This window comes from Antechinus flavipes, chromosome 2 (genome assembly GCF_016432865.1).
Source record: "Antechinus flavipes isolate AdamAnt ecotype Samford, QLD, Australia chromosome 2, AdamAnt_v2, whole genome shotgun sequence".
Classification (NCBI taxonomy): Eukaryota; Metazoa; Chordata; class Mammalia; order Dasyuromorphia; family Dasyuridae; genus Antechinus; species Antechinus flavipes.
The window spans coordinates 113,255,444-113,264,683 of record NC_067399.1 but is presented as its reverse complement, the minus strand read 5'-3'; the positions used below and the strand labels follow the sequence as shown (position 1 = coordinate 113,264,683).

Sequence of the window (9,240 nt, the reverse complement as noted above, 5' to 3'; positions counted from 1 at the left end):
TGAGAAGGAACTTTCTGATAGGTAGGAGGACAACCAAGATTTCAATATCACCAAAAAACAAACAAACAAACAAACAAACAAACAAAAAAAAAAAAACCAAAGGAGAAGATCTGCAAAAAGACAGTCAATGGTTTCAAATGCTACAGAGTTCAAGAAAGATGAATTGGGGGTAGGATGGGAAGCTTTTGAATAGTCATTTAAGTGATGAGGTTGAAAGTTAGATTGTAGTGGTTTAGAAGAAAGTTAAAGGAGAAGAAATGGAGATATTTAGTATAGGTAACATTTTCAAGGAAAAAAAGAGGGAGTGATAGAGGATGATAGGTAACTGAGATGGTAGGATCTGGTATAAGTTTTATGGATGGAGAAGACATGTACATATTTATAGATGGAAAAAGAAAAAGAAGGATTGATGAAGAAGGAAAAAGAGGAAGAGGAGGAGGAAGAAGGGGAGGAGTGTGGTGTTCTCTTGTTTTTTATAATATAATCGTTCTTTGTGAGAGCAGGTTTCTTGGGGAGGTTTCTGGAGGCAGCCTTAGTTTCAGTTCCAAGTAGTAATCACCTCAAATGCAGCCAGCTGATAAAATCCAAACATTTACTTTCTCCTTCCAAGTCTTGTCTCTTTCCTTGGGCCCAGTTAGCTTTAATAGAGACCTATCTATCTCCTTGGTTCTAAGAGCTCCCTCCAAATGTCTCCAAATACAAAGGTTTGTCCTTCAGCCTCCAGCCAGCACAAAGGTGGAAAATGGAATGAATCTGACTCCGCCTCCGAGAGCGGGCTTCTGTATCTCCCAGAGTGCTCTCTCACTCTGTCAATCTTCCGAAGTGACTTCTGGCTCTAGCTCAACTCCAACTCGTGGCTTCTTCTGAACTAACTTACTGAAGCTCCAAGAACTTCTTATATATGATCTTTTAAAGGTGTGAATCCAAAGGTTGACTCCTCCTCTGAGAGAGTGGGATTGTGGGTTTCTGACTTGTGAATCTCCCAAACTTGTGAACTAATGTGTGTGAGCTAATGTGTGAACTCTCAAAGGTGCAAACCCAAGCACACAAGCATTGCTTCCATCAATTCCAGTGAGTTATCATCTCGTATCAAATTCTGGCTCATAACAGAGGAGGAAGAAGGAAAGAAGGGAGAAGAGGGGGAGGTAGGAGAAGAGGAGGGGGGAGAGTAAGGGGAAGAAGAAAAAGAGGAGGAGAAGGGGAAGGGGGAGAGGAGGAGGAAAAGGGGGAAGAGGAAGAAGAGGAGGAAGAAGAGAGGAGGAAGAAGAGAGAGGAAAAAGAAAAAAGAAGAAGAAGAAGGAAGAAGAAGAAAGAAGAAAGAAGAAGGGGAAGGGAAGGAAGGGAGTAAAGGAGGAAGGAAGGAAAGAGAAGACCTGGGAAACATTATAACTGCTTTCAAATATTTGAAGAGCTATCATTTGGAAGAAGCAGTTAGATGGTACAGTGGCAAAGCATTAGACATGAAATCAGGATAACCTGATTTTAATCTAGCAGTTAATCTAGCATTAGAAACTTCTAGCTGTGTGACCCTGGGCAAGTCACTTAATGTTTATCTGCCTCAGTTTCCTCAACTGTAAAGTGAGGATAATAATAACATCTATATCCCAAAGTAGGAGATCAAACAAGATATTTGAAAAGGATTTTTCAAAATTTAAAGTGCTATAAAATCTTAACTATTAAAATTTAGTTTTATTATTATTGGTCTGCTTGATGCCAGAGGAAATAATTGTAACGTTCTGTGATTTTGTGTGTAAAGTGTTTTTGCCATGCCTATAGACAGCACCATGGAAAATTTTTGACCCTAAGATAGTATATAATTTGCCTTTTGATCAACCCACAGAGCCATGGGTATAAAAGATTTTTACAATCCAGGTATCTACTTACTAGTGACAGAGCATGTTTTATCCCCTCCTTCCTAAAAGTCTATTGAATATTAAGATTAAAAGCAAAACTATAAGGGAATTTTGGTAATCTACCCAACAAGTATGCAGATCCTTTCCTGCCTCTTAGTGTTCACAACAATGCCTTGTGGGAATGGCAATGTGGGGTTATATTCCATAATAGTAGAAGCTGAACCTGGCAGAAATACTTTAAGGTATCTGGAAGAACAGCTCAGCCATGTGCCCTTAGCAGATCAAATGAACCCACTTCCCCTCCTCTGAAAACCCAGTCAGAGTCAGCCTATTTCCAACATGATTGTCATCATGGCCTTATTTGCTTTGGCTTCTAACTCAGACTTTTGCACCATCTGAAAGATTTTCTTCCTCATCCTACTCTTATTATTTTTTGCATTTATTCTGAGCCTGCTTCCACTGTATTATTAATAATACAATAGCCAACATTTATATAGCATTTACTATGTGCCAGGTACTGCTAAGTACTATAATTATCTTATTTTCCCCTCACAACAAGGGAGGTAGCTGCTATTATTATTTCCATTTTGCAGATGATGAACCTGAGGCTTGCTCAGGGTCAAGTGTCTTTTCAGGGTCACACAGCTAGAAAATGGCTGAGGCAAGATTTGACTCTGGTCCAGAGCTCTATCCACTGCATCACCTCCAACTAGTATCCTAATCATTTCTCCAGAATACAGGTCCTCATTTATTAGCACCATATTCCCCAAGATCCACATTTCTGTGCCAACTTCAATTTGTCCTTCTTCATGACCAGTGTTTCTCCAGATGCTCTCAGTCTTGGATATCTCTGGCCAGGTTGCTGCTGCTCTAGTTTGACTAGAATTTTGCTGCTCTCTACTAGCTCTTGTGAATCCAGAGATCTTCTTGGAGCATCTCAGAGTTGTCCTTGAGATCTCTGATGTTCTGTGCTAGAACCTGACAAGAAGAACCTTCAAAATGAGGAATCTATCTGGCCCTGGGGATGGCATTAGATATTGAGCTCATCCCAAATTAATTAAATTAAATTAAACAGGGAAATTAAAGAAAAACAAGATATTTTCTTCCAGCTAGGATTTGAAGATACATAGGTAAAAAACCAATCTATCACCTCACTTGTTTCCAAAATGACTCCATTGTAGTCATAAGGTAAACCAATTCATGGCAGCAGGAAGTGAGCAGTGTGCATCAAAACCAGCACCCTAAATCAGAGCAGCCTTCCCCTCTACAATTCAAAAACTGCCCTGAAATTTGCAGTAACTTGAGCCCTTTCATTTGGAAATCAACCTCTGGCTGGTGAAAAAGAAAGCATTTAGTTTTCAAGGAGGAAAAGTGTCAGAAGAATCTTTTGAATGTGACTTTAGTTAATAGTAGCATTCAACAGGGAAATATGTAAGAGCCTCTTGTGTTTAAAATTGCTTCCATTCTTGGAATCTACACAAAAGCTGTACTGTAAACATCCTACCCTGCAGCAGATACACTGCATTTCTTTAATGATCACTATGGCAACTCTACTACATGAATGCAGATGTCTGCACAAAATCAGACATTTCTCATTAAATAGAAGTTGCTAAAAGGCCTTACTTTACATACAGAAAACAGACTCATGGAATCTTCTAGTTGGAAGGGACCTTGCAGATCATTTAGCCCAATTTCCTTCCTAATGCACGAATCCCTTTCTTTAAAATCTCCAGACAATTGATCATTCAACTTGTGACTTGATCCATTCCCTTTTGAGTGGATTTGGATTTTGTTATAGCCCTACCTCATTCTCGTATACTTTAATGACCATGATGATAACTATTGATTTTGTGTCACAATTTTAATCTCCTTTTAATCTCCTATCTTGTTTTTCATTCAGTCCCTTAGTCCAATCATAAGATCTTAGATTTAAAGTTGGAAGGAGAACTTAAAGATCATTTAGTCCAATCCCCTCATTTTATAAATAAACATGTGAGGTCCATTAAGGAAACTTACCCAAGATGTTACATAAGATCTTACATATCTTACATAGTATCATAGTCAAATCAAGTCAAGAAGCATTCATTGACTGCCTATTATATACCAGATACTAGACACCATGTGAAATACTGGGGTCCCAAGAAAGATAAAAACAGCCTGTGTTCTCAAGTAGCTTAAAGTCTAATAGTAGAGACAACATGTGTAAAACTGTACAAATGAGATATAAACAGGAAAATGGGAAGTACTCTCAAAGGAAAGGCATCAGCATTGAGGGAAAAGGCTTTTTACAGAAGATGATAGTGTTAATAATGGAGCCAGGGCAACCAATGACGATGTACCTTGTATGATGAACAGTAGGAAGGCCAGCAGCCTTGTATCATGAGGATATGGAGGACAGTAAATTGTAAGAAGACAGGAAAGGTAAGAAGAGGGCAGGAAATGAAGAGTTTTAAGAGCCAAATAAAGAATGTTATATTTGATTCTAGAGATAACCAGAAACCACTGGAGTTAAATAAATAATAGGGGGATAAGGTTAAACCTTCCCTTTTGAAAGATCATTTTGATAGTTTAAGTGGAGGATGCATTAGAATGGGGGATTTGAACTCTGATTTCCTGACATTCTATTCACTCTGTTTTTCTTAAAATAAATTTTTTGGTTCTGTTCTTAAAGGAAGCAGAATGACTTCATCAATGCTGGGTCCAAACTGGTTTTGGGCAGGATTCCATAGTTTACAATTTGATTCCAGTTGTAGTTTTATAAGATATTAAGTATTCAAACTCTGCTTATTGTGGTGTACTGATCTAAAATAAATGGAAAATTAGAATGGGTTAACAGAGTAATAAATAGATAGGATTCTGTTATACCTTGCATTTGCAGTAAGACGTCCTCTCAGCCCTCTGAATGTGGGGGTCATAAAAAAAAGTAAAAAGGTTTCTGAATGCAACAACCAAAAATTAATTCAGAATCAAATGTGTAATGAATCAGAGGCATTTCTGGTAGTATTTACTGGTATTCCATTGAGTGATGTGGTCCTAAACACACAACATGCATACTTTGCATGTTGTATGCATGAACTCTGCCAGAGACACCTCAACTCAGATTCAAGACGACATTATGTAAAAATTTCTCAGGAAAAAAAGAATCATGAAGGGAAAAAGTTTAAGAAGCCCCACTGTGGAGTACAGTCTCATTGTCTATTCATAACTATCTTTCTCCCTTATACTTGTATGAGTTTTAGAATTATATGGAAGGAATATTTGACGCTTTAAATCCAACTCTCTTATTTTGCAAATGAAGAAACTGAGATCCAAAGAAACTAATGATTTTATCAGTCACACAGCTATCTTGAGACAGGATTTGAACTCAAGTCTTCCTGCTCCAAGCAGAATGTTGTCAATTATGCTACTTTGCTACCTTATATTCTTGGACTAGAAACCAAAGACTTAGGATATTAAATCTGAATTGGTATGTTCCTGAAGGTTTTCTTTGCATTATTGTACTTGCATTTCTCTGCCATTTCATTTAGGTATATAAATATAGTATATAAATATAGTATAGTATATAAATATTGTATATATTATATTACATAAGGTATGTAACATTGTATTTTCTTGTTTTTGTTTTTTTCTGATTCTGTATTGGCACAAGTACAGAAAGTTCTTCCTGCAGCATAGGGCAACATAGAATTTGCAGACTTTGAAGAGCACATTTTTATATAATAATAGCTTTTTATCTTTCAAAATACATGCAAAGATAGTTTTTAACATTCACCCTTGCAAAATCTTGTGTTCCATATTTTTTTTAACTCCCTCCTACCTCCCTCCTCCTCTAGACAGCAAGTAATCTAATATAGGTTTAACATGTACAATTCTTCTAAATATATTTCCACATTTATCATGCTGCACAAGAAAAATCAGAAAAATATGGAATGCTTCACAAATTTGCATGCCATCTTTAGTCAGGGCCATGCTAATCTCTGTATCGTTCCAATTTTAGTATATGTGCAGCTAAAGTGAGCATGAGGAGTACATTTTGACAGAGCTGCAGAGCTAACTTGTGTTTCCCCTAGATCCCCTAGGTAGAATTTTTCCGAGAAATTCTATATCACCAACTATCAGTACCAGAGAAGGTTTTGAGTCTGATGGATGGAGCTGCTGGGTTTTATGGTCTTTTTGAAGTAAGGATCTGTAGAATTCTAGAAGTTCTGGATAAAAGGCCTTTGGATTCCATTTGCTGACCCTGACTTGCCCTTTCTACTTAAGGCTTTTGTTGATGATTTTTGTAACTCTACTGACATTTTGATTTTAGCTTTCCCTTTGTGGATATCTATTAGACCTCCTTATGAATGAGCTACACCCTTTCTGATATAGACTTTTCTTTCTTTCTTTCTTTTTTTTTTTTTTAATTATCCTCTGTGGATCTTGACAATTAAAATCTCCTTATAATCTGTTTCTAACCCATTTTTTCCTGTCTTGTTACATAATGCTTCTTTTTAGGTACTCCACATTCCAGCCAAAGTATCTGTCAGATACTCCATGGCTTTTGTTCTATACTCTTGCATAAGCTTTTCTCTTCTTCTCTCTCTTAACAGAAATACATTCTTCTTAAAATTCCTGTCCTTAACTCAGATCATAGGTCAGGTTTTGACTGACTACTCCTTCTCAGTCTCCTTTGCCACTTAACTCAAGATTTTATCTTGGAAGCTTCTCTTCTATCTCTATAATCAGAGAACTTATCAGCTCCTGGAAATTCAATTGTCATCTATTTGCAGATGACTACAGGATCTTTCTATCTAGCAGTATTCTCTCCTAAATTCTAGTTATTTGCTTCTACCTGTGTAATGGACACTCCAAATTATATATTTTGTATTCATTTCAAACTTATTATAGCTCAAACTTTCTATTGGTTCTTGCTTCTTCATTCTTTTCTTTCCTTCCCCCCCTCTCTCTCTCTTTCTTTCTCTCTCTCTCTTTCTCTATCTTTCCCTTCCCCCCCTCTCGTGCATAGAATTTGCAGACCTTGAAGAGCACATTTTAATATAATAATAGCTTTTTATTTTTCAAAATACATGCAAAAATAGTTTTCAACATTCAGCCTTGCAAAATCTTGTGTTCCACATTTTTGTCCTTCCCTCCTCCACCCCTTCCTTAAACAACAAATAATCCAATATATGTTAAAAAGGTGCAATTCTTTTATACATATTTCCACAATTATCACACTGTGCAATAAAAATCAGATCATAAAAGGAAAAATGAAAAAGAAAACAAAAAGCAAGCAATAACAAAAAAGGTGAAAATACTATGAAGATTCAGTCCCCATAATCCTCTTTCTGGTTGCAGATGGCTCTCTTCCTCATGAGTCTATTGGAATTGCCCTGAATCATTGTTGAAAAGAGCCAAGTCCATCACAGCTGATCATCACATAATCTTGTTGTATTCTCTTGATTCTACTCCGTTCACTTCACATCACTTCGCAGTTCATGTAAGTCTCTCGGGCCTTTCTGAAATCATTCTGCTGAATATAGTGTGCTTTCTAGAGCCCCCACACTGGAATGTCAAAATATACTGGATCCAACTAAGTGCTAGATCTTGTCATTTTTAGTTCCACAAAATCTCTCACTTCCATCTCTTCTCAAATCACATAACCACCACTCTTTTCCATCTCTCATCTGAACTTTTGCAATAGCTTATTAACTCACCTCTTAGCTTCAAATCTTTCCATACTCTCTGTCCTCTATATAATAATTAGCAGGATTTTCCTAAAGGCAACACTGACTATGTTATTCTTATTACTTAGCTACTCAATAAAGTCCAGAAGTTCTCTATTGCCCTTTAGATTGAACATCTCTATTTGACTTTAAAAGCCCTTCACAAGTTGCCCCAAAGCTTGGCCACCTCTCTAAAATTGCTATGTATTTACCCCCCTTTGTACCCTCTTCACAGCAGAGCTAAATTGGCCTTTTTACTGTTTCTCACATATATTTACCCACCTCCTATCTCCATGGCCTTTAACTGACTGTCCCCAAAGCCTGAAATGGATTTCCTCCTTACTTCTATCTGTTAGAATCTTTTGTTATCAAAACTCAACTAATACTGTTGCCTTTAGCATGAAAACTTTCCCATTCCCTCCTCCTCACTCCACTGGCAATTAATGTTGCATTTATTTTGTGTATCTTTATCTAACAATAAAGTAATTACTCCTGGGAGCATAAGGACTAGGGTACTTTACTCATTTCCTTTCCCTAGGAGGTTCCTCAGCTCTGGTCCTACTTATAAGGTTCAACTGAATTCAGTCCTAGGATATGCTGGTTTCTAATGAAAGGATAACTAGGCTTCCTTTTCTCACACTCTTCATCTTATTAATTTCTCATCCTAATGCTCTAAGGACAAATTCTATACACTTTAGATTTGTCCAGCCAGTTTTCTCAAGAAGGAGAATTTTAAAAGTGCCCAATATATAGTATGAATTGGTTATGGGACAAATATTTTATCCTTGCTCACAAAAGAAATTCTAAACATAAAAGATTTACTCAGAAATAGTAAGGCAAACTAAAACAAGCAGTAGTGCTAACTGTTACTATATCCATCTAAGAGGTTAATATATAAAGTTATCTAGACATTAAGCTGTTTGTAAGGCTGTTAAACGTTTTCTAATTTATTCAGCTCTGTACTGCCAAAGATATTCTGAAACATGTCAGTTGATAAAATGACCATGTGTGAGTCAATATATTTATCCTTCTTCTTGAAATGATCTCCATAGGAGTAGAGATTATGTTTCACAATTCTATCTGTAAATTTAGGCTCATAAATGCTTTAAGGAAAAAAAAAATGTGGCAGAGATTTTCTGAACTTCAGCTAATGTCCTTTAACCAAAGCATAGCTCAAATATTTCTGGCCTGAGGCAAAATTATAAAATAGGTTAAGTTTGTCCTCAATATCCCAAGTTTCCCAGCTTTGTGCCCTTTCCTTATTTGTTAACTGTGCTTTGTTTTATCCAAAACTTCTTGAGAAAATATATATATATCCATATAAATATATATACATACATGTTTACAATTGTAGGTATATATGTGTGTGCATGTATATATACACACTATATATACACATTTAAATGTATATATATAATATGAATATAAGCATATATATTTACATATACATATACTAATATGCTAATGACTAATAAATTCTTAGGTTCGGTTAAAAAAGTCTAAGAAAATGTAAGTTCTTTGAAGGTAGACTTTAAAAAAAATTTTTTTTATCTTTGTATTAGGACCAAGTGCTCAGTGGTTTGTATACAAAAGGACAGGAATATGAACTGAGCTGTCATTTCATTGGTGTAGGAAAAAGTACTCAATGAAATCAGGAACTGCCTGGTGAGAAAATTCTT

General features: G+C 36.2%; 1 pseudogene; it reads right to left on the bottom strand.

Annotated features, from left to right (window-relative positions):
• Positions 1-5,771: 5,771 nt before the first annotated feature.
• LOC127552568 (uncharacterized) lies at positions 5,772-5,872 on the bottom strand (annotated as a pseudogene).
• Positions 5,873-9,240: the final 3,368 nt, after the last annotated feature.